The sequence below is a fragment of the Mugil cephalus genome, chromosome 15 (genome assembly GCF_022458985.1).
Source record: "Mugil cephalus isolate CIBA_MC_2020 chromosome 15, CIBA_Mcephalus_1.1, whole genome shotgun sequence".
In the NCBI taxonomy this organism is placed as follows: Eukaryota; Metazoa; Chordata; class Actinopteri; order Mugiliformes; family Mugilidae; genus Mugil; species Mugil cephalus.
In genome coordinates, this window is record NC_061784.1 from 914,620 (window position 1) to 940,570 (window position 25,951).

The 25,951-nt window shown below is 40.1% G+C and overlaps 1 protein-coding gene across 5 annotated transcripts in view; it reads right to left on the reverse strand.

Moving 5' to 3' along the window:
- The window catches only part of nrxn2a (neurexin 2a), a 143,647-nt gene extending 118,728 nt beyond the window's left edge, over positions 1–24,919 (reverse strand). For all 5 annotated transcript variants that reach the window (XM_047606584.1, XM_047606586.1, XM_047606583.1 and 2 more), the window contains exon 1: positions 24,585–24,919. The gene's annotated coding sequence lies outside the window, so the exon portion shown is untranslated. The remainder of the gene's footprint in view (positions 1–24,584) is intronic.
- Positions 24,920–25,951: the final 1,032 nt, after the last annotated feature.

Sequence of the window (25,951 nt, forward strand, 5' to 3'; positions counted from 1 at the left end):
TTCTCAGTTCTTGCTCACATCAGCCTTTTTATGTTTTATTTTTTAATTGTTCTTGCCAAATTAAACGCACAACTTTTTCCAAGTACAAGCTGAATTTTATTTTAACTGTCAAGACAGTCACATATTTATTTGTAGAATATTTTGTAGATATTTTCAACCGGCCATCGAAAGTATTTTTCAATTCCATTACTGACAAGCAATTTTCAACACGCCATCAGACAGCTACACGGCTGCTTCATAACTGCCATTTATGTCTACGTAATGCTGAGGAAAACTTTGCAGTAACTGCCGCTGAGGTCCAGACCTGATGACTGATGTCTATCAATCTGCTCTCAATGCTTCAGTACTGCTGGTTTCCCTGAAGATTCCAGTGGTAGACCTCATCACTGCCACAGAATCCGCCATCAAGAACAACAAACTGACAAACGCAGAACAACTCAGACTGGAAATAACATCGCCAGTGCAAAAACACCACCGTCGAACATCACCCCCCAGGAAAGGAAGGTGCTAGTGTCACTGCAGAAGGACCGGGACACTGTGTTAAACACAGTGGATTACCACACAAAAAATGGACAACCTCCTCAACAACAAGGACACATATGAGACACTGAGATGTGACTCAACCAACATCTACAATACCAGAATAACAAACTACCTACAACAGCTGGAGAAGGAGAAGGCCATCGACAGACTCCTTTATTACCGTCTGTACCCACTGTACACTGTGTATTTATGGACTCCTCAAAATACACAAGGAGGGAGCCCCACCCATTGTCAGCAGTATTAACTCTGTCACATACAACATCGCCAAGCATTTGGCATCCATCCTGGCTCTGTTAGCAGGCAACACCCCACACCACATCGAAAAACTCCGGGGATTTTGTGAACAAAGTCAAGAACGTCACATTGGACCCAGAAGAAACCATTGTGTCCTATGATGTCACCTCACTGTTCACTTGCATTCCCACGAGAGAGGCCACAGATGTAGTAGGTAAAAGACTACAAAAGGACACCTTGGCATCAAGAACCAACCTCACCCCAGAACAAGTCTGTGTGTTACTCGACCTGTGCCTGACCACCACCTACTTTCAGTTCAATGGAGGTTTCTACAGGCAAAAACACGGCTGTGTGATGGGATCACCAGTGTCACCGATCGTGGCCAATCTCTACATGGAGGAAGTAGAGACTAGAGCTCTGGACACGTTTACAGGTTCCACCCCCACCCACTGGTACAGATATGTGGACAGCATCTGGGTTAAAATCAAGACAGAGGTGGAATCCTTCACAAAACACATCAATGCAGTGGACAGCAACATCAACTTCACCAGGGAGGACATCAGCGGGGACTGTCTGGCCTTTTTGGACTGTTTGGTGCATGAAGGCCGAAGGATCGCTAGAAATGTCCGCATTTATTGAATGCCGTCAGATATTATTTTGATATCGTTTTTATCAATATTATTATTATTGTAGAAATGTCGTTCCTTAGTCCATGACCCCTGACCTCTGAACCCACGCACCCACCTCCGTCCCCAGCTCCACCTACTGTCGTAAAGCATTGACTGTATGTACTGGTCGTAAAGCGACTTTTCTTTCCTTTCTCCGAGTCCTCTTCAGGACAGGTAGGTTGTCTCTCTGTTCTGCTAGTGTTTTGTAAGCTAATGTCTTACTTTGCTTACATGAAGCACATCGTTTACATATTAAAGCAATGATTTCGAATGGTTTCAATCATTAAACGCAAGAATATGAAAACGATCTAATTTGCGAGTTAAAACTAGCCGTGTCTGGTAACTTTCGTGTAGCTAGCTTAAGCCATCTACGGGTAATCTGCGCTGCCTGCACGATATGCGGTAACACAATGTCTCATTAGGCTGCTTTAAACAAAAAAACCTGATCTGCTTATGTGTTTTCAATCAAATCTTTCTGCATAAAAACAAACCCAGCAAGAGCAGTAAAGATTTGCCTCTGTTCTTCTTGTAGTTGCTGTCAAACCATCTCCTGACCTCTGACCCTGAATCACCTCACCAACCCAAAGGCACTTTTAAGAGCCACATCTCTAGGACCACGCCGTGCCACTTTTGTGGCCTGTTTCATGTGTTTCCTGTGTTTGTGTAATGTGCTCAGAGCGTTGATAATCATTCTGATTATGTGTGTTGGTTTAAATGAAAATAAAGTGAACTAAATGCATTCCTTTTGTCTTTACTGTCCAGGCACCTCATTTGCACTAATTTACCTAAAGCTGACAAATAACACCTATGACATTAACATAGTCATTTATAATATTGTGCATATGGGGTAAAGATGCCAGACTCAGGACTTAGTTCATTGCACCTTTTAATTACTCATAGTAACTTATATCTGTGTGCTGTAGGGAGATGTATACATTATTATAACTTTAATACATATACTTATAACTACAGATATAAAGCACTATAGGCGAAGTCAAAACTCATTATGCATCACTATACACATTTAGCAAAGCAAAGTAGTTATGATGGATTATAAAATTAACATGTGACTAGGCAGATATTGACATATTAATAATGCACTATTCAGATTAAAATTATAATCATTCATAACCAGTTGTCATAATGCATCATGAAGTTGGTTATAACGACTTGTGAATATGTATAGATGGTAATAATGAGCATTATAATGCTTTATACACACCTTATAAAATATTATGAGTGCATTCATAGGGCATTATAAATACAACCTTCATAGAAAGTGTTACCGAAAAACCTTCTCTAAACAGAGGAGGTGGACTGAGACTTAATTTAGCATCTATTTCCAATTCAATTTTGACTTCTGTCCACAAGAAGTTTCAACACCATTCACACCTTGAGCTTCCAGGCTCCCATTGACAATAGCCTTGTTTGAGCTCTATTCATAGGGTAAGTAGCATAGGCACACAGTACCTCCCATTCAACTTTCAGGTAAGTACCAGCCATTATAGAAATTAGTGACCGCAGTTTCTGGTCAAGCAAGTTTCGGGTGGGTAGTACCCACAGAGTTTTTCCTATTTAGACCTCAATTTCCCACTAGTTTATCAGAACTGAAGAAGCTACTCGGATGAGTGGCAAAACATCTTCAAGAAAATTCTACAAGTCCAGCTGACCTTATTCAATGTTTTTTTGGGTTTCCCTGAAGATACCGCTGTGGAAGATTGTGCTCCCCAGGACGGCGCTTGGTCACCCGATCCAGTTGTTCAAAGCAGCATCCAAGATGTTCCCATAAGTAGAGTATCACCTTCATATTTGAGCAGAGTTGATGAGTATGATGATCACATACTTTTACCAAACTAGATAATTAACTTAGGAAATTGGGTTCCGTTGGCGTCCTCATTTTCCTTCATACTTCTCACTTTTGTTAAACTCATTTTTTTCAATATTCTCCTCATTGTCATTACTCTGTTATATCATTCATCAAATTGTTTATTATTCACTATTCAGCATTTTAAATAAACCACATATTTCACTTGTCTTTGTCAGAAGGTCCTTGTGAGCTGGATATAGATGATCCCTGTACTGAGAGCTGACAGCTCAGATATGATGAGATTGATTATTTACCAATAATTAATATTGATCCTATTGATTAATTCTTAGAGGATACAGTGTATCCCCGTGAGTCCTGCCCCCTTTCGATGAATGCAGTTATTACACTTAATTGTTTAATAACTTATTTCCCCTACAAAAATATATTTCTATTCTATTCTATTCTATTCTATTCTATTCTATTCTATTCTATTCTATTCTATTCTGCATCTGTTGAAGTGAATGTCGCGAGAGAAGTTGAAATCCTGTTTGCTTTCTCCACACACCTCAGCACAGCTGGCAAATTATGGGGTCAAGTAAGTAGACAAGTTGTATTACATGTGGGCTACCAGGAGTAGATTTGCAGATATTTTTTGCAGGAATTGATGACGATAACTGATAAGATACTAGAGGACTGCTGAAGAAATTCAACATTAATCACTTGCTGCAACATATAGTCAGTGCATTATTATGGTGAAGGGCAGGGGTGGAGGTTCTCCATATCCTGATTGTAAATGTGCAGATTACATTCAATTCCATTTCCAAGTGTTACTGTACCCTTCATGTATGTACCTGATGTTCTAAGACTGCTTAAGATGTATAGATTTGTTTAATTTGACACTACACTGTATGGTGTTGTGTGATTGCTTGTAACTGAGGTATTCTTTCGATTCGCTCCTTCTCCTCAAGAGATGCATGATCCTCAGCCATACTGTCATGCAGTCGTTATGACAGTGAATATGTTTCCATAAAGGTAGTCATGAAGCTTCTCCACAATCGACCACTTAAGAGCTTGAAATATAAGCTTATGGACAGGGTATCATTTTTCATTGGATGAAAGACCTCTGCTTGCATAAGCAATGACTCACTTTTCTCCATCCCGTTCTTGGTACAGGGCAGCCCCAAGACCTGAAGTGTATCAGTGTGAAGCACGTATGGCATTTTTAGGTCAGCCAAACCAAGTACAGGTGCAGATGTGAGTTTTTCAATGATCATGTCAAATGCCTTTTGCCATTTAGGCATCCACTGCTCATCAAAGGGCTCTTTGAGGTTGAAGTACCCTCCAGGGCTAGATATCTTTTGGCCCTTACGGTAAGGTAGGTAATTGCCGGTGAGATCATTCAAGAGTTTGACTATTTTCGAATAGTCTCAGACAAAGCAGCAACAATACCCTGCAAGGCCCAAGAAGGACTTGAGCTTGCTGAGGGTTTGAGGTCTAGGCCAGGTGAGGAAATTCAGTTTGATAACAAATGAATGACGAACATCTCCATTTTTTTTTACTAATTACTATAAATGGGGAAGCGTAAGGGGACTCTGACTCACGAATCACCCCTGCCTCTAGGAGTGTTTGCAAATGCTTCCTCACAGCTTCATAGTGGTTTGGGTGTATTGGTCAGGACCTTTGCTTAAATGGTGCATCGTCTTTCAGATTTATATGGTATTTCTCTCTGGTTGCATGCCCAGAATCAGTCTCGTTGCAGGCGAAAACATCATGATACTCATACAAACTAAATGTACTCTGTTCTTTCACTCTTTTGAAAGGGGAGAATCACCAATCACCACCAAGTCAATGGTGAAATCTTACGGGTCTGGTACCTTGGCGGGTTGAGGAATGCCAGCACAATGTCTCAAAGTGTCAGCAGGTTTGTCTGAATCAGGTAAATTGTCACAGATCCCTTTGGGTGGGGAGTAATTGCTTTAACAGCTCTGGGGAAGAAGCTGTTCCTTAGTCTGTTTGTCCTTGTTTTAATGTTCCTGTACCTCTTTCCTGATTGACACAAACAGTGTGTTGCCCAGGTGGGTGGGATCTGTTGCAATGCATCTAGCCCTCCTCTGGACTCGGTCAGCGTGAACTGAGTCCAGATCTGGTAGATGGCATCCCACAATCCCCTGCTCTGTCTTCATCACCTGAGCTAAGTCTGTTCTTTCCTGCGCTGTGCAACTGCCATACCACACAAGACACAGGTCTGTTTCAGCCTTCTAAGAAATAAGAGCCGTTGTTGATCCTTCTTCACTAGCTGTTAAGTGTTTACAGTCCTGGAGAGGTTAGAGGACATGTGGATGCCCAGGAACTTTATGCTGTGCACATGCTCCACCTCCTCCATCTATGCAAAGAGGAGCGTGTTCAGTCTTCCTGGACTTCCTGTAATCCACTCCTTGGTCTTGGTGATGTTCAGCAGCAGGTTATTCCTTGATCACCACTGTGTAAGATTGTGGACGCCTTCTCTGTAGTGGGTCTCATCATTATTAGATACGAGACCCACAACGGTGGTGTTATCCCCAAACTTCACTACCGTGTTTGTGGAGTGTATGGCCAGGCAGTCATGTGTGAGGAGGGTGAAGAGGGTCGGGCTGAGCACGTTGCCTTGTGGTGTGCCAGTGATGAGGATCAGTGAGGCAGATGTGGACTTCCCTATCCTCACCACCTGGGACCTGTTGGTGAGGTCACTGATCCAGGAGCAGAACGATGTCAATAGTCCAAGGTTGTGGAGCTTTATGGCCAGCATGTCCAGGAGAACAGTGGACATGCTGAAGTGGCTCAGTGGCTGAGCTGAAGTCCACAAATCCTAACATAGGTATTAGGATGCTGCAAGTGAGTCAGGGCCTTGTGAAGTGCTAGCAAGACAGCTTCCTCTGTAGAATGGTTCTCCCTGTAGGCAAACTGCAGGCGGTCCAGGTCAGCAGGGATGGCGTCCTTGATGTGCTTTAGGAGGATCCTCTTGAAGCACTTCATGATGACTGGGATCAGAGTGACAGGGTGGTAATTGTTGAGGCAGGTGATGGTTGTTTTTTTGGACACAAGCACAATGATGGAGGACTTCAGGCAAACAGGGACAGTGGAAAGCTGCAGGGACAGGTTGAAGATGTTCACAAAAACTTTTGCCAGTTGGTCAGCACATGATTTCAAGGTCAGCCCTGACACCATATCTGGACCTGCAGCCTTGTTGGTGTTGATCTTTCTCAGGTTGGAGTTCAAGGAGTTGGTGCAGTTGCAGGACGAGAGGTTATTGCTGCATTTCTGGCTGAGGAAGATGTACAGTCCTTCTGCTGCTTGGAGAGTCCAAGCATCTGAAGGAGCTTTTTAAGATGTCAGGCAGAGTGGGGTCATGGCTGACTTGCTGGTCGCTGCGCTTGTAGCCTGTGATGATGCTGATGCCTTTACACATATTACATGGGCTGTTGTGATCAAAGTGCTTCTCAATGGGCTGCTTGTACCTGTATTTTCCAGTTCTTTCTGGGCCTTGCTCTAGGCCAGCCTGTCTCCTTATCTCTAGGCTGCATCCCAGGCTTTTAGCAGGGCCCACACTGCGCGATCCACCCATGGCTTCTGGTTGGGAAAAAAACGTGATTGTCTTTAGGGGTGGGACAGCATCAGTGCAGAAGTGAACATAGGGCAGTACAGATGATGTGTATTCCACAAGATCAGCTACCTCTTTGATAACTCCCCAGTCTGTGTGCTCAAAGTAGTCCTGTAAGACTGATGAAGCCTCCTCAGTCCATACCTGAATGGTCCTGGTGATAGGTTTGGTGCTGCAGATCAGAGGTTTGTACGCAGGGATCAGCTCCACAGATATGTGATCTGACATCTCAGAGTGAAGGGCTGCTGTTGCCTTGTATGCTCCTGGGATGTTACAGTAAACCTGGTCCAGTTTATACCCTGGTATAGTTTAAGTCCTCAGCCACGATCACAGCAGCCTCTGGATTAGCATTCATTTGGCTGCTAATCAGGCAATACAAAGGTGCAAGAGAACATCTTACTTCTCCCCTGACCCAAGTCACTTTGCTAGACAGGACTGTTTTTGTTTCCTTTGCAGATTTCTGAGACCATGAAACAAAGCCATAAAACAAGTTGTTAAACACAATCCCCTGCCAAGGAACGAAGGATTTAAGACTTTTCTCCCATTTACGTGCAATCCACATTCAGACACCAAAGGTGTTCATCAATTCCTGATTACCCACGTGACCGGGTTGCTACCTGCAGATTGGTTGACTCAACAGTTAAAGCTCCAGCTGAGCCAGCCGGCGTTCTTTTGCTCTCCCCATTGCCAACTGACAGCAGCCTGTGCGTGTGAACACGGGAGAGAGCTCATTTTGCTAAACTGTGTTCTGTTCCTCGATTAAGTTGAAGCTTAAACTGTGTCGTCGACTGATCATGTCCTGTGATCATTTTGAATATTGTAAATAGTTGTATAGAATTCTTCAAGGGCTAGCAGACTTGAGTAGGAGGGAGAAGCCTTCAGTTGATTCCTTTTTCTCCTGTTTATGTCCGTCAGGAGTCAGGTCAGTTTTTTGTTTTCATCTTTATTTTTCATTTTAACAGGTAAGATAGGATCCTCATTTAGCTGTTTTGTTTGTTGTTTTGGCATTGCTCTGCTCCGAAGATTAAAATAAATAATAAACTGCTACTTTAAAAACATCAGATTGTATGTTTGGCTGTCCTCCTTAGGAGCGGGAACAGCGGGGGCACTTTATCGTGTGTGACCCCCTGGGCCTGCATCATAACAAATGTAATTCTATTGAGTATTACTGTTATAGCTTTTGATATGTCTATATTCTTCAAAGCAAGACTGGTTAGCCTAGCCCAAATATAATCTACCTTTCCTTCTACCTTATATGAGTTAGCATTGCTTACTATTATTATTTAGTTATATTAATATATAATATATAATACATAGTTACATCAATAGTTTCATTGAAAGTGTTTGATTTCATGTCTCTCTCATCCTACTTCTGAGTTTAATATTGTGAGAAGAACAACTGTTATTTAATGCTCTTGAAATGAAAGCATTCATACGCAAATCATAGTAAAGGCGTGAAGACCAGTCTTGTAACAAAGAGACACACTCTGGATAGAAGGAAAGATAAGAGTCGGGCCAATCTCAGGTTCAGTTCTCTCTCACAGTTCTTTTTTTTTCAGTTCGCCTTCGTATATTCTCGCCACATTTAATGCACAACCTTTTCAAAGTACAAGCTGAATTTTATTTGAACTGTCAAGATAGTCACACATTAATAATATTTATGTAGATATTTTCGACTGGCCATCATTCATTACTGATTACTTGCTTTAAAACACGTCATCAGACATGGCAACTTCTTAAGTGCCACTTCGGCTATGTAACACTGAGGAAGATCCAACGCTGACCTAGATGACTGTCCCTCAAACTGCTCTCAACGCCTCAGTACCGCTGGTCCCCCCGATGATACCGCTGTGGAAGGTTGAGCACACCAGGACAGCGTTTGGTCACCCGATCCAGTTGTTCGGAGCAGCCTCCAAGGAGTTCCCATACGTAGACTATTACCTTTATATTTGAGCAGAGTTAAAACCTTAAACAAATCTAAATCTTTAATTTAAGAAATTAGGTTCTGTTTGCATTCTCATTTTCGTATGTACTTCTCACTGTTGTCACTGTAACCAAAAGTAGTCAAAAACGGCCATTTATGCTCTGGACTCTAGAGGGTTAAGGCTTCAAGTAAAAATGCGGGTGAAAACACAAACAATAACACAATACAAACACTGAAAGCTGAGAGCCCCGAGCTCCTGCATGCACCTGCGCCACCATCTTGGCGATCTGATCATAGGTCTTGAGTTGGGACTGTGCTCCAGTTCCTGGTTGTCCCTCAACAGAAACTGCATTCATTTTAAATTTTGTTCCCGGGCTTCTTGATTTTGCTTTAGCTCCCTGTGTTTCTTCTCAAGTAGATCAGGATTTGCCTCATTGCTGCAGGACGGCACAATGTGGCCATTCTCACCACACCCAAAACAGCACCATGGGATGTACTTTTTGGTAAGTCCTGGGGGCAACTATTTCTATGTGGCCATCAGTGGCATAGTCTTCCACTGAGAGTGTGTTTGACTGGACTTTTGTTCGGTGTGCCCCAAAGTGTTGCTTCATCCTGCTGGACTTAGCAGCTTGTCTGTCCTCCTCAGAACACACCCAAAGGAGTAACTTGGGAAGGGGAGGCGTGGGGAGTTTTGTTCAAGCTGAAGACTGGTGAGTAGACCATTATTCCAGCAGCCTCTACAGAACTGCTTCAGAAGTGGAAGATCCCTAGCAACTAAACCACCTCTTCTGATGACCTTGCTCAAGATATTTTGCAACCACTGCAAATAGCCAGGCTTCTCTCAAGAGTCTTGGTTTGTGTTTAAGAACTTTGCAAAAAGTTCTTCACCATGAGCAGAGTCAAGCAGGGCAAGATATTCAAGGGGAGGAGCAGTGAGCCCAAGTTGTTTGACAATGGTGTCAGCAGGTGGGAAAGGTTCTCAACTGTTTTCCTGGTTGTGTGTATGGCAGACATGGCAGGGTCTGCAAGGAAAATCTCAACATTACTGCGCCCGAGTCATAATCAGACTCAGAATCAGAACAGGGATAGGGGATTCTCCTTGAAAAGGGTCAGAGTCAGGTGTTACCGTTCTTGTGTTACTGTTCTTGATAACATGCACAGCCACTACTTTGTTGCTGTTTTTTTTTTTTTTTTTTTTTTTTTTTTTTGGTTCGATTTTTTATTTTTTTCTCTGGAGATATTCTGACAAGGCAAGTACTGGGTTGGGTTCCTAGGTGGAGATGACATTGCTACACTTACTTAGAGGGTGAACCATGTGAATGGGTCTGACTGTGACCTATGTTGATAGGCGTTGCATCAGCTGTGTGTGCGGGGCTAGTATGCTGAGATTCATGTCTGTTCTCTGATGTATCCGATTCAGTTGCCTTAGGTTTGGTGGATTCCTGAATCCTAGCTAGCTCATCTAGCAAAAACTTTTCAAAATCTGCTCCACTTAGCTGAGCGACATTCTTCAGTTCACTTAGGTAAGTCTGAGTTAAAGTGGAACCTCTGTCTGCTGTGTACAGTTCAGGCAAGAGCTGAATGTGGTGGACAATGTTCGGGTTACTGGTAGGTCTATCAACAGGCAAGGCATCTTTGAGGTACTCAATGGCTCCACCCAAACTATATTACACTATAACTGTGTGTTGGAGCTTTACTGGAAGCTGCTGGTAACTTAAATTATCATATCAATTTACCATACTCTTCCATGTAATCGAATACTTCATTGTCTACATCATTACTAGTTACACCACTTACCAGCAGTGAATTAGGCTCTTAGACTTTAACATTTTCAGATATAGCCGTGTCCATGTTTATACCTTTAACACAAGTCTTCTTAAATGTTGTTAAATGACATCAATGTTCAATAAAAATCCAATAAGATGTCACGCTGTTCAACCTCACATCCAAAGGATTTAAACCACTTCTGGCTGGCTCGCCACATTTTATGTAGCCTGACAAAAACTACTGACCACTACACTCTCTTCAGGTTCGGAAAGTTGAGATTCTTAAATTAATCAATTGAGGGAACATTGAGCAGGGAACATTGAGCATTGTGCAGGGAAAGCTGAACAGTGATGTGTTATTGCCTCAACCAAGTTTTTTTGACAGTATATCGAATGTAACAAATACAAAAAATAGAGGTCTTTCATGAAAAAAATAAAAAATGAAATTAAAGTGTCCCTTCTCCTTTATTAGGAGTTAAGAGTTCAGTTCTGTTCTGTGTTGTGCGTTTAATATTCTGTTCTATGACTATTACTACCCGGGTAGATTTTTGTGTTATTTTTCTTATCTGTGAAGTGAAGTGAGATAATGTCTGGGTTTCTCTGGAGTGGATCCCCCGGCTGGCCACACCGTCCTCCTTTCTGTCCAAATTGCTAGTCCTTCCTGGCTCACCACTGAACCTCCACAGGTTTGAAATCGGAATCTATTCCTGTTCCAGCAAAGAATTAAACTGTACATAGGGTGCAGAAAACATGAGAATTTCTCTCTATAAAATCGCATGCTATTCTACTTTCTTTGTTCACTTTATCTTCCATACCTATACCCAGATGCAGTATAGCAAATATTCAAATCATTACCATGGCAATTATTAATCATGAACTTATATTTCAACCTAAATGCATCTATTCGTACTATTCATATATTTAAACAATTCTATTGATTACTATTTATCTTTTCAACTGTAGCATATATCATTCTACATCATCTTTCTTACCAATGTTCATCAGTCAGAGTAAGACCACACTTGATCATGATAATGAGTAAAGGGCTAATGTGCCACCTTTTGGCAGTAACCACTTTAGATGGCATATATGGGTTTCGTACCCATGTGGGTTACAAAAACATGATACAAGTTTACTTATGAATATTCAGTTGGTGAAATAATGACGAATTCCAGCTACTACATCAGATGTTTTCCAATGGTTCACACCTAGTGGAGATAAATCCAGTATAGATGATAGACTGATAGAAACATAACAGATTTTCATTAAAGTTTATAAAGCCATCAATTACTGAACAGTGTGCAGATCACACTTATTTGCCTTCTTTTCCTCCTACTCTGTCATATTCAGTTATTACAACATGTCACATTATCAGCAGTAGTTTGTTTATAATTAGTTGTCTATTAGTAAATCAGGGAAAGCACAGCAATCTGACCAAGTTTATGAGAAAAAAAAAATACAATTAAGTTATGAGAAATCTTTCTTAATTTATATAAAGTCAAACGGGTTCTGGTCACAATAAATTAAATAAAAATAAATAAAGCATTAATCCTGCAGCACTGCAATTAAAGAATATAAATAGGATATGCATGCAAAGCAGCAGGGGATGTCACTCAGGAACTGATATTGCCTGGGGACCTGTAGCACAGTTACAAGGACAGCACCCGCCCTCCACCCTGCAGCACCCAGAACGAAGCTACAGAAGGTTGCTCAGCTGCGTGGGATCACTCTAACAAGCTGCTACCTCAGTCTGGCCCATCTGAAGCTTTTTACTCCGTTTACTAGACGCCTATGAAAGCGGCCTCAGTGAGCAGTTGTTGCTGGGCTTTGGGCTGGAATAAATCCTTCCTGTGTTTGACCATGCCAGCAACTCACTCAGTGAATCCCTTTCTTTAACTCAATACTTGAATTTGAGATACAACCGTGTTACCCTTTACATTTATTCTACAAATATGTATCACAATACAGCACATATACATGCTCTGTTTGCACATATGCAAAAAAGAGAAACTGTGACTTCCACAAAAAACTAATTTGTATGCCCATTGCAAGTTATACTGATAGTAAGTTGGTGGAACCGGTTTCCTTGAGTGATAGTAAAATACTATTTGATTTGTGATATTTTAAATAGGATCTTAATCCATAAAAGTAGCACAGAAGTTCCAGTTTGTATTTCTAGACACTCTTATAGTCAGTTCCAACTACCTACTATTTAAAATGCAATACACTTTTTTATTCCAGGCTGCACATTAGCAAATGCAACGTGATGAAAATCAAAAAAAAAGCTGCTTCACTAGGGATGGGCATTGATACAATTTTATTGATACCAATGCTATTATTGATTCTGCTTTTTGATCCGATTGTTTATCGATTACTCCTGTGAATTTTTGGTACAGAAAAAGCAGGCATTTGTGGTTTCGTGTAAACAACAGAAATTTTACTGAGTTTCTAAACAAGAGATAAGACCTTGTGTAACTAAAAAATAGGAAATTAGTCACTGTATCCTCACTAGTGCTGCTCTGCTGAGACTTAACGATAGCTGCACTTGTTGACCAATTGCGTCAAACGCACAGCACTCTGCATTTAATGCTGCGCATCATCGACAAATGTAAAGATGAACCAGCTGAGAATGAAGAATGATACCCATCCCTAATCCTCACGTCCTTGCTCAGTGATCCTCTGCTCGTACCTGAAGGTAACACACTGGTGATGAATCGAGAAAAGGAAGGTGGTAAAAGAAAAGTAGAAATGGAAGTTTGCTTTGGATAAAATGACGTCAGTATAAAAGATGAAGCTCACGTTTTTTTGTGCATTGCTCACAAATACAATATATAAATCATACATAATTTGGCATTAGGTCATTTCCCTAATGTCAGCAGTCATGTTTGTAAACAACTGAACTGTAGAAAAACTGACTGCACAAGAATAATACAGAAAAAGTCAGGTGCTATAAAGCAAGAAAAAGACAAAAGGTCCCATCTTATATGCTGAAAAGTTCAAAATTTTAGAATTTAGATTTCAGGTCAGTAAGTACTGTTAATAAGGAGAAGAATTTGCCGTTGCACTAGTGAGAGTGCACTTTGACACAGGTACTAAAGGCTAACGTCAACATGTAACTTTTTCACAGTCAATACATTTAGATACACACTAACACTCCACCATTATTCAGGATATATTTAGAATTTGTCACGAGAAATATAACACGCATCTTTACCGCATTTGCAACCTCTTGCCTGTTTCTGGTCACTGTTATGTCCAGGAATAATGTCTCAAAAATATAGCAAAACATATTTTGTGCCTGTAACGACTACAGCAGGTATAATGATTAGAAACCACCAAAGAATAGCTGAGGTATTTCACTGTAATTATAAGCCTTGTTGTGTGAATAAACAAAATTAAGATAATCGCTAAAGCCTGTACTATCATGGTTCTGTGTTAAGATCTCCTGTAAACATGTTTTGAGTTCCCTGTTTTATTTATTTATTTTTTTAAAGTTCTTCCTTGGTTTCCTGTCTAGTGTTACTCCCTGTGTTTCCCCTTTTTTATTGTTTCATCAGTTTCTTGTGTGCTTCACCCTTATTGATTTCACCTGTGTCATGTCACCTCACTGCCCACTTATATATATAGTGGGTGATATAGTGGGTGTATACATAGCCCTGCCTTTCCCTTTGTTCTCTGTCGAGTCATTTGTTATCCTTCCTGTATGTTTCCCTTGTCCTGCTTTGTTTCCCCTCTTAGTTCCTTGTGTTTTTTGTAGTCCCAAAGTCTTCTTGTGGTTTTACTGTTCACTTTTGGATCTTCTTGCCAACTCTACGGCACCTTCTGTTTTGTTTTCATTGAATACCGTACATTTTGTTGCAAACTCCTGACTCAGCCCATGTAAATAGGTGTAGTGTAGCAAGTGTGTAGTGTAGTAATTATACAAGGATTGTTTATTTGCTAATTTTTTCCCCCTAGTATTTCCCTGGTATTGCTAGCCACTTTATTGAATACGTTTGTAGTATGTTATGCCACTTTGTATGAAGCACAGCTCATATCCTACAGTAGAATGTTGTTTTATGCTCAAAGAAAAAAAAAATGATAGTACTAAAGTGCACTTTCCAATAAAATCAATAATTCAGTGTCATTTTTTAGACAGTACATACACATTTTTTCCACATCCACTCTCATTACAAATTTTCATTTCAGACCCTTAATGGCAAACTTTCAATTAATTTTGGACAGAGCAATAGTTGCTGTTCCTCCCTGCTCCCAGTCCTTAGTTAAGATGAATTAATGGTCTAATGGCTTAAGAATCGTATTTCAGACATGAAAGTGACGCCAGCCCTCTCATTCAACTATCCAAAAGAAGGCTAATAAGCATATTTATATATTTGATGGTCAACTGCTCAAGGGGTGCTCATTTTCCATTTATTAAAGGTAACCATGTGTAAACACTGCCAGCTTTTAATTTAGTGTCATCCAATTATCTGCCACTGTGATACAATTTTCCTCACAGCAATGTGCATGAAATACTGAGATGATGCACTTTCTCTTCATGCATCACCTTTTTGTCACAGAGCTTCTGTTGTGTGCTGTAATTTAACTCTGCAAACAAGGTGTGCCTAACATGTAGGCTACCACAATGACGTGTCATGGACAGAAATTAGAACATACTGATGTGGTATGTCTTTTAGTGGGCATTGTTCCGAACCTTGCAATGCTATTAGCGAGATGCATAGTTTTCACAGGACAAGGGCCCCAACTTCAAAAGTTTGTCATGTCGCAAACAACACTCTCTCTCCTTCCCCCAACTTTATGAATCTTACATTTTACTCCTTCTACACTTTCTTCAGTTCTTTTTTTGGATGCAACTTCACTGGAATAACTCAATCTTTTATGACAAGCATGCACTCATCTATAGTGGTCGGTGTAACTTGAAATTTTAATTACTCATACATGACATCTAGTATTTATTTCTGCTCTGGTAGGTGGTGTGAGGGAGTAAAAGAAAACCTTTTTTTATTGTGTGTGCTAGTCTGCTACTCTGGTGAGTTCTCTCCTCATTGGTCAGACCAAAGATGAATAAATGAACAACATCTTAATATTTAACTTCAGATAACTTGATATTTTGCTGATTGGGCTCTGAATCAAAACAAAAAAAACTATTAAGTGATGAAAATTGAATGATCAGATACTTCCAAGTCTGACATTTGGGAAAATACTATTATTGGCTGTCTTGCTTTCTTGAGACATAAATGAGAAGGCCAACATGCCTTTCACATGTACAAGTTAAATATGAAGCTACAGGCCAGGAACCAGCTTTGCACAATGACTGAAAAAATGGGGACCATTTCTTCAGTATTTGGTGGAGTCTTTACTGTTTGACAGGTGACTGGTCTGGTTTTCTAAATGAGACCCCATAAAATAGTGATCTGTGGTTTTGTACAGATTAAATTCAATGTATCATTTAAACTGCTTTAGAGATGCTGGTAGGCCTGTCCCTGTGAGACAGAAATCCCCATTTTCCAGTCTTTGTGGTAAGATAAGCTTCATATTTACCAAGAACCATCAAGATATATGTGAGATATCCTGTTGGCATCTAATGAAAATGTTTCAACCCTACTCATCTATAAATATACGTTTTTAGTGTGAGCTTCTCTGGCTGCTCCGGAAGGCTTTTTACTTTCGCTGCGAGCTTAAGCAAAATAATCAAGCACTAATTAAACTACATCAGCACCATCATCACTGTTGTCATCAGTCATATACAGTAGTCTTCATCATCAACAAAATCATCAGTATCATCATCTTCATCATCCACTTTATCTTCCACTTCTCTTAGAGTCAAGAGACTTACAGTCAAGATTCTCTTCTTGACTCTGTGTTGCATAATTTAGAGAGATGTATAATCCTCCCATTATTAGTAGTGCTGAAAAATGATACACTTGTAGGTGCACTATCTTCACACAGCACAGATTGTTTTTAACTGTAAATATTTAACAGGTGCAATCAAGTAGTATAAACCGCTTTGGTTATTTTTGTGGTCATGCTGTTGGCGTGCCCTTGTTTTCCTTCACAAACTGCCAATTTGTCTTGCTGGGAGAGCTCTTACTGTTACAGGGAAAAGGAGGAAAACTGTTTATACCACACCTGAGCAATGAAAAAAAGATGATGCTCTTGTAGCTTAAGCCACACTCAGACAGAACAATCAATTTAGAGTATCTATACTTGCTGGAACACTATGTAGGTCATACATACTGAGCACATGTCATCAGAGCAGAAGTTCCATTTTCTTGGAGGTACGGGGCACTGTAACAGCTGACATTTTCACAAACCAGCAAGCCAGGTAATTAGGTAACCAACTACATAATACTAGCTACAAGCATAAACATGGTGCGCAGTACCCTCATTAAGTGAACATAAATGTACTGTAGGCGTAAAATGCATGCACATCTGCTTGCTATGAATGTAATTTTATTTGAAATACTTTCTTTAAAATTTTTTGCAATTTGGTCGACTTCCCACACAAAAAAGGCTACATTATGCAGCTTATTTGCTCACATTCTGCAAATTATCCTGCATTGCTGTTTCTATCTTACCCCTGCATGATCAGAGCTCCACCCTGAACATTCATTGAGGTGGAGGTTTGGATGTGGATACTGGAGACTCAGCACAAAAGTTCCAAAACATCATTAGACAGATTTCAGTCCTGGCATATCTGTCAACATTAAATTCCCTCTATTTCACTTTAATGTTTAAGGAGAAAAATGGATTCAATTGTCACTGAATAGAACCATTTGTTTCAGCAATGTTTGTTGAAAAGCATGAAATTTTCCCCTTGCCACCCACTCCACTCAGTCTCAGCACATAATGACATGAGCGACGTGTGTGGACGAGTAGAGGATGGCGTGGAGCACCATTTAGTCAGGCACCGTCAATCTCGCACAGGTAAGCTGAAGAACAAATTGCATAACATCAGCAGCTCAACTGGAGCAGACAGGCCTGATATGAATTCATTTTTAATTGGATTAGAGTGTTTTTGGAAATTTTTATGTTATTTTTTATATTCCATTCAACAGGAAAAAATGACTATTCAATTTTTGCAAATTTCCCAACTGTTCCCGAAGCTGTTTTATTTTATCCTATTTTAGAATTATGTGATAGATTGTATTTTATGCTTTATAAATAGTCAAGCAGTCTGAGCAATTTCACCCGCAAGTTGAAATAAATAAATATGTTCTTTCTGTAAATGTTGTCTCCATGTGCGCATCAAGTGACATAACATGGGCTTCTGGGTGGGACAGAACATGTGGTTGTTTGCAAAATAATAAATAAATAATATGATTTTTTTTTTTTGTTCAAAAAAGACCCAAATGCAGGAACAAAGCAGGATGACAACACATGGAACTAGGAGACAGCAGGTAACATACAGGTAAGTTCCCAAAATAAATGGACATCGTGGAACTAAAAACCAAAAAAAAAAAAAAAAAAAACGTTTCAATTTCAAAGGAATTTTGTGGGTAATGTCACCGTTGTTGTCAAAAAAGTTATGTTCTGAAGCAGGTGAAAGCATACATATCGAGACATTTTATGTAGCATGCACTGAGAAGTTAGGTTGGAAATTTCTGATCACAATAATTTTGGTCAGGTTAAACAAATACTTTCGCATTCCACATGCTCTCAAATTCCAGTAAAGTGCAAATAATAGAAGTTCAAGTCTCAGTATTTTCTGAGGATTTTCTTGGTTGAAATTTTGTTATATTACAAACTTATCCACCTGCGTACCTGTAATGGACCAACAGATTAACTGCAAGTTCTGTACAGATGTAATACCAGGATTGCTAATAAAGAACAGTCAATTACTGTCCTCAAAGATGACAAGCAGGCTCATCCTCTCAGCTTACATATAGCAGAGTGCAGTGATACTAAAAAAAAAAAAATGAAAAAAAAAAAAAAGTAAATAATGAAGAATAAAATCAAAATGTTGACAGCAGTTTATAATCACCCGGATTATAATAATTAATCTGGAGATTAATATTTTTCCATGTTAAAATATACCTGTACCCAAAAGCAATGAACTGTACACAGGCAGAGGTAGGTTGATATCAAAGATCAATGAAGCCTTTCTGTTACTGGGAATTGCACATCTTTTAGACCGCCTCTTCAGGAATTTGCAAATACGCAACCAACATAAAAGCAGTACAAGTGATTTTTATTAAAAATGAGAGACCTTCCTTCTCTACTCTCAAGAAAGACCTAAATTGCCACTGAGATTCCATCCTCTTGTAGACACTTCGTATCAGTGCATGTCCTACAAATTAGCTCCTCATAAAGGTACTTCTTAAAATATATGCACAAAAAATGTAATGAGACAACTAGTACCTCCTGTGCTTCAGTGACACTACCAGAAGCCATCATTCAGCACTGCTGGTGGAGCTTACTCATCTGTACAGATATACTACTAATGATGGAAATGTTTGCCCTTGAAATCTCAGTTAATAAGCAGCTATGCTATGACATCCATGATTAGATCATCCAGTGCTGTCACATCTCATCCTGAGAAGGAAGCCACCAGACAAAGCACAGAGTGGGAGCATGCAAGGATCCTACTTGCTGATGTGTTTGTTTGCACACATTTATGCACACGCACATGCCTCTTCAGCAGCTATGCAACTGAACAGCCTGGGTTAATCTTAGGCAACAGCTTTTTGGCTAGGATCAGAAAGCTCTACTAAGACCCAACGAATGCTGACACTGATATGGCATGGATCCTCCTCATGCAGGTAGGAGACATGAGACAAACACCATTACAGATGAGGCAGCCTTGGGCAAGGATAAGATTGATTTTGCAGCACAGCATTAGATGAGATTTCTGATGCATACTATAACAAATTAGCATGAATATGTTCCCCACGAGAGAAGCTGGAAGACACAGATTGAATCGAAATAAACGACTGTCTCGGTGTTTACCATATCATCCTCCACACTGCAGTCTGTGGGCCATCTAAGTGTGACAGGCCCAGGTCATGCACAGCAGAGATCACTGTGATGGATAGACAACCAGGAAGCTGCTAAAAAATCTTTTGACTCTCATCCAGCCTGCCACTCACTGATAAATTATGACTACGTAAATCTGGTTTCTGCCTTAATGTGACATGATAAGGAAGGAGAAACGAAGGCTTGCGGGACTCTTTGCTCTTTTGACCTCATGTCTCACAGTGCAATTTACAACAACTGGGCAGGTTCCCTGCTCTTATTTTATGCCACACATAAGCCAGCTTTCATTGTGAGAGTCTTGTGGATATTACCTTGAAAAGATGAATGTCGAGCAAGAGAAATATTCATTGAAGTGATGTGCAACTAAGATACTGTAAGGCCTTAGCAGCCCTGTCAGAGGTTTCTGGCCACAGATCTGTTACAGGTTCAATCAAAGAATTTCAACTGGTCAAACTGTAGCCAGGATTTGTTTCAAATTTTTGACTGCAGCAGTGATGTAGATAATGCGCATTATCAGGCTGACAGTCGACCAAGGTGAGTGTCTGACCTTCCTTGTGTCATCAGTGTTTTTGTAGGAGACACTGACTTGTGCACACATGTCTTCAAAGATGGCACTGATGTACTGTAAAAGAAGTGTATGTGCTATCATGAATAATGCAGTCAATCTAGTCTATTGTGGCTTGTGATTTATCTTTTCTTTTCAATTCACTGTTGAAGCATTTTAGAAAACCAAATATGACACTCGCTAACCTCTAACAAGACATTGTTGTATCTTATATAAATATGCAAAATGTGATGATAATTTAGAGATGACTGTCTCTTTCCAGTCAATAAAGCTCTCCCAAGTCAGAACTTTAAATACCAGGCAATTTTAGGATCGGAATGCACACAATAAAGTCCGTGATATCATTGTATCACTAGCGTAATTCCACCAAAAAATAATCAAAATACAAAAAACTAAAGCACACGTAGTAAATTTCCCCTATAAGTACTCTTAAGCAGATTTGGGCTATGTTGTGTTTCCATCTTTTGAGTACTGCAACTGCATAATGTATATCCTGACAGGGTGATATTGTGTTTTATATCTCTAAGGGTACTGATTATGCTGCCTGAGCACATTTTAGGTAACAGTGCAGCTTCAGCTTCCTTTTCTCAAGCTGTCACACAGCCGCAATGGACGAGCTGAAATACGTACAGTTGAAATGTAATGCAACACTTGTGAATGTGCAGAAGACATCCGAATGGAGCACAGACAACCAAGCTTCTTCTTTAACTGCCGGGTCTTGTAAGTTTAACAGTGAATGTTATATCACCTATATACACCTTCGTAGGCTTTTATATGTGCTCTACAAACTCATTATTCTTTATGCTATTTTGGAATCACAACAGAGTTTGCAATTTAAACAGCATGATTATGAACACTTTTATTACTTCATTTCCATTCTTTTTTGTTATTACAGGTCTATAATATCCTTGAGATCAGAGGCTGGTTGGAGTCTATAGTGCAAACCTTAGGAAACCGATGGTTACAAATTTTGTCTGTTCCACAGCGAAGGAGAAATTACTTTTGTACAGTAATGCAATCAGTTAAGAAGCAGAAAGTGTACCAATATGCCTAAAAAAATTGCTCAAAATAGGCTGACATCTCATGAGCCAAATCTAAATTTCATAATAAGTTTAAGTGTTCCTCATAACCCTCTTCATTCTGCTTTCTGAGCTTTCTGAAATAGCCTAAAATAAATATTGTATTTTTATTGTTTCTTAATAATGCATAGCTAAAAAACTAATTTCAATCTCACAGCATTTCATCCGTGAAAAATAATGGAAAGAAATGAACAACAAATGTAATTCGTTCCTCATAATGGCTGCAGTGTCTCTACTAAAATCTGATCTGGAACATTTTCTGTCATGCCCATATTTAACGAATTACAGCTGAGTTTTTTTAAACATATTTTTCTGCATGCGTCTCCAAGTATGACACACTTCAAAGCACCAACCTTTGCTGAATCCTGAGTAGCATTTTGCTTACGGAAAATTACAGACCACCTTCTGTTCCATTCCACCTACTGTACCACCTGTGGTGAAAATAACTGGCAATTTCATTGTCTATTATTTCGCAGATATATAACAAGACCAATCAAGCTTTCAAAATCAGTTGACACTTCACATTATTATTTTTTTCCTTTGGATATTTCAATGCTCTGGACCTTAATACCATTTTACAGCCATGAAGCTACTCTTAAAAACAAGTGGCACAATGACCCAGATATAATTTAACCAACAGTGCACTGCTGGTGCCACAACTCTGGCCCCTGGCTATGAACTTATATTCTGTACAGGATTCTTGTTATTTAAGCATTAGGTTTCAGTAATTTGAGCAAAGTTCATTAGAAATAAAGCACAAATAATTAAATAATATAGCCAAAAGTGTAGTTAAAGAGACAAATATCTCAACAGTGAGCATTTTTTTGTCTTCACCATCCAGGGACATAATCCCTGTTCGGCTGTGCAGCTGGCATGCAACTGAGTCACGCGTCAGCCCTGATTAGAAGCAGCATTGGTCCGCGGGCCCCGTTCCTCTGCCAGAGCCAGGAGTGGAAAAGGCCAGGGCCACCACTTGCAGTCTGTGGATATGACCTTGATGGGGTATGATAGAGAGGAAGCGACACAATTCGCAATGCCACACAATATCTGTAACCTTCCGCTTCCCCAGTACGCACGCCGAAGCTATTGAGCTGTGACACACACAGAACACACACGCCATGTCAAGTCTGCCCTGTTATTATTTCAAGCAGTCTCCTCCTTCATGCCATCTAGTCATTCATCTTGCTTTGCATATTGGCTGGTGCTTTGTCTTTTAATTCTAAATTGCTTTGTTCATACTTAGCAGTTGCCATGCAAATGAAAAAGCCATGCAAGGGATGTTTGATACCCTGCAGATTAATTTTATAAAGAAACATTAAGGCAAAAATAATAAGATAATATTAGAAAATAATAAGATAATTATATTTTCAATTTCTATACCAGTAGCCTTAGTTGTGACACCATTTTCTTTGCTTAAAATGCTAACTCTGCCCAAACCCTTAAATCTCTTTGGAAGCAGAAATGGAGACAGATGTCTTGTGACTCAGATCATAGCAACATGAGTGTGGTAAAGATGGCAGCAAAGGCACCAAAAATACAGAATGATGAGCCAAATCTTGGCAATTACATATTCCGTGTCATAACAGAGATGATAAAAATAAACATGTAGTGTGAGCTGCAAATAAAAAAAGAAGCATCTCTAAGGGAAGCTAAAATGTAGAATAATAAAAAAAAAGAAAGCAAAAACCCAAGACTGTGACACACCCTGCTGCTGTATTGCTGCCTGAAAATGTCATCATAATAACACTATATGCACAAAAAGTCATGCTCACCATTGCACGTTCTTTGTTCTTGTTTGCAGTAGTGGCTCTCATATAAGAAATCAAGTGACTTACTAAAAAAAACAAAATGACATTTAAATGAGTCAAATTAGCAGAGAATTAAAAGTGTTGGTGGGAAAATTTGCAGTCTGAGATGCAACACTGGTCTGCTGTCCAAAGCTTAAGTGATGAAACATTGCGTGCCACAACAGAGGTGAGCCAGCACTGCTCTTTCTTATCTGCCCCTGTTTTAACATCTAGATTTGTACTGGGAGGACACAGTAACAAAAAGTGCTGGATTACAGCTGGAGTTGAATATTCAAAGCAAATAAGTTTGCAGGAGGTACAGGAAGGAGATGAGCATTGTAGCTCAGATTCTCGGGCACCTCCAATCTTTTTTGTTGATAATTTAAGGTAATTATTAGGGAAGATATCTAGCTGTGATATAAACAGATTTATACAGATATAAACAGCCAGGCAAGTGATAGCACAGGAGACACTAACAAAAAATAAAACAGAACACATCCTTGAAACAAATTATTATTCATATCAATGTATGCAATCCAGAGGACAATGGATTATAATTGAGTAAGCTGTGATTTCTCTGTCCATTCACATTAGTTCATTTAAAACATACAGTTTTAGTAATTAGTGTGGAGGATTTATTTACATGTGTGTCTTTTAAACATCTGGTATTGTGTGAAGCTGGAACCTGAGCACTCTCTCAGTGGTCAGCTCATAATGCTATGGTTTGCTGTGTGAAAAGAGCAGGACCCCGTGGGGGAAGGCTGCAGGTTTTTAAGAAATACCGTCTTATTACAGAGGTTAAGAAAAACCATACAACTTTCCTCATAATTATGAGGGTCATTTTTAGAGCAGATAGTGAAGCTGCCTTGCTGGCAAATGATGTGGCAGCTGCTTCACAACTCCCGTTTTCCCCTCAACCTGTCTCTCTACTTCCCTTATCTTTAAACTGGCCAGTCCTCTGGCACAGAACATATAATCCCTCTCAATAATAAATAGGCTACATGGAGCATTTCAGAGGCAAAGGCCTTACAATCTGCATGACTCAAAGACCACCTTAACTTCACTTTCATATTTACACTGTATAAAAATTAACAGAGAGCCAGCCCTGCATGTTGTATCTAGCAAAATCAAACAATAGGTATTGCGGGTGTTTTCCATATTTCTGTCGTAGCTAAAGCTTTTATTCACAGGAAAAATCCCCCCAATGCATGTGCTGTAGCCTGACCACAAGGCATGTCTTCCGGCACGCAATTAAGCGACCTCATCCGCAACCGTGTTGAATTTGGAAGCCATACCTCTCCCCTCCACCCGCCTCAGCTGCCTGCAAACACTGATGAATTTAAGGCTTTTAAATCTGATCACATCAACATTAAGTGAAATCTCCACCACGGGAGAAGACCCAGTATTTGGTGAGCAGCAGCACAAAGATCCTCCGAAATTGAAATCCAAACAATTCCGGACCACTGACATTGAGGGGGAAAGGCACACGGGTTTAACGTAAAACACAGCTTATTTTGTAGCTTTTGCACCAGAGCAGGTTTTAAAGCAAATCCGTCCATAAGGTCGATTGCGTGTAGGGGATGCGCGGTGTCATTTACCTGTTCATCATCCAGCGATCCGACACATGGATACAGGGAGGGTTTAATTATTCCAGCCAGGCAAAAAGCAAACACAACAGACAGAGAGGAGGGTGGGAGGGATGGAAGAAAATCCTAAATTGAGCTAAGATTAATGCGGCAGATGAATTTGCGACCTCTGTCTTCAGAAAGGATAGTCTTCTTATCTTGAGATGTTGCAGTGTCGATGGAGGCAGACAGGGAAGCCCACAGCTTCTACGTACAGACAAAGATGCTTTCTCTCCTCCGCTGCACCGACGGCAGCAGCAGCAGCAGCAGCAGAGCCGTCATTCCCCCGACACTTGATGGTAATAGTTTGGTAGGTAGCTTATATGGGAGAGGGCGCGGTCACTTGCTGTTGACCAATCCTGCTCCCCATCAAACCGGCACGCTGCGTTGTCACGGAGGATTAAACGGCGTTTAACCACACGACTGTACGAGGTGATGTAGTAAAGCAGGTTCAATTTAAGAATCACATTAAAAGGGAGCAATCTCAATGTATCATCATCACCATCATCTTTATCAAACCCTCTCTTCATGCTGCAAAAGTGCCCTAGAGCAAGGAAGGGTGCACAGATCAACAGGGGAAAAAAAGTTTAAAAATTCTTCTATTAAATATTTGCCTTGACTCACTGTATAGCATTTTAGTAGATTTTAATCTGTTTGTTTTGTGACCTGAATTAGAGCACCCATCTAGTTGCCATCTTTTTCTCATCACTTGGGAATTTAATTCAGAGAAGCGCTCATTCTTATTCGTTTATTTAGTTTTGAGTTCAACAGAATCACATTATTTTATTGGAAACTTTACTCTCCTGACAATGGATCTACATACATACAGTATAATACAACATCCCTGACAGCCATCATTTCGGCGTCAAGTATGTGGCATAAGTGAATTGGGATTCAATGGAGTAACATTTAAATCGTCTACAGCTTATAAGGGCCCTTGGAGTTAGAAATGCATGGACCTTATGTGATGCAGCCGCCCTTGAGTCTCCACTTTCACATTAAGGGAAGAGGGGACATAGGCAATTTGAGATTTAAGAATACTTAAAGTTGAAACTTTTATTGTTATTATTTTTTTTATTTTATTTCAAATTATGCAAAATCACTCAGAGTGGGAATGTAATACAGCAATTCTGAAGATATCAATAGCAGTACAGTCCCAAGTGTAAAGACAGTCACACACTGGCTGCGGGCAAGCCCCAGAGTGCCCAAAACCTGTGCCACCCAGCTCTGTGGAGTTCTTCAGGATGTCTTCAACATGAGTCTGAGTCCGCAAAGGGTCTCTGTGATGTGGAAGACGTCCTGCCTAGTTCCTGTGCTGAAGACACTGACCTTCCACATCA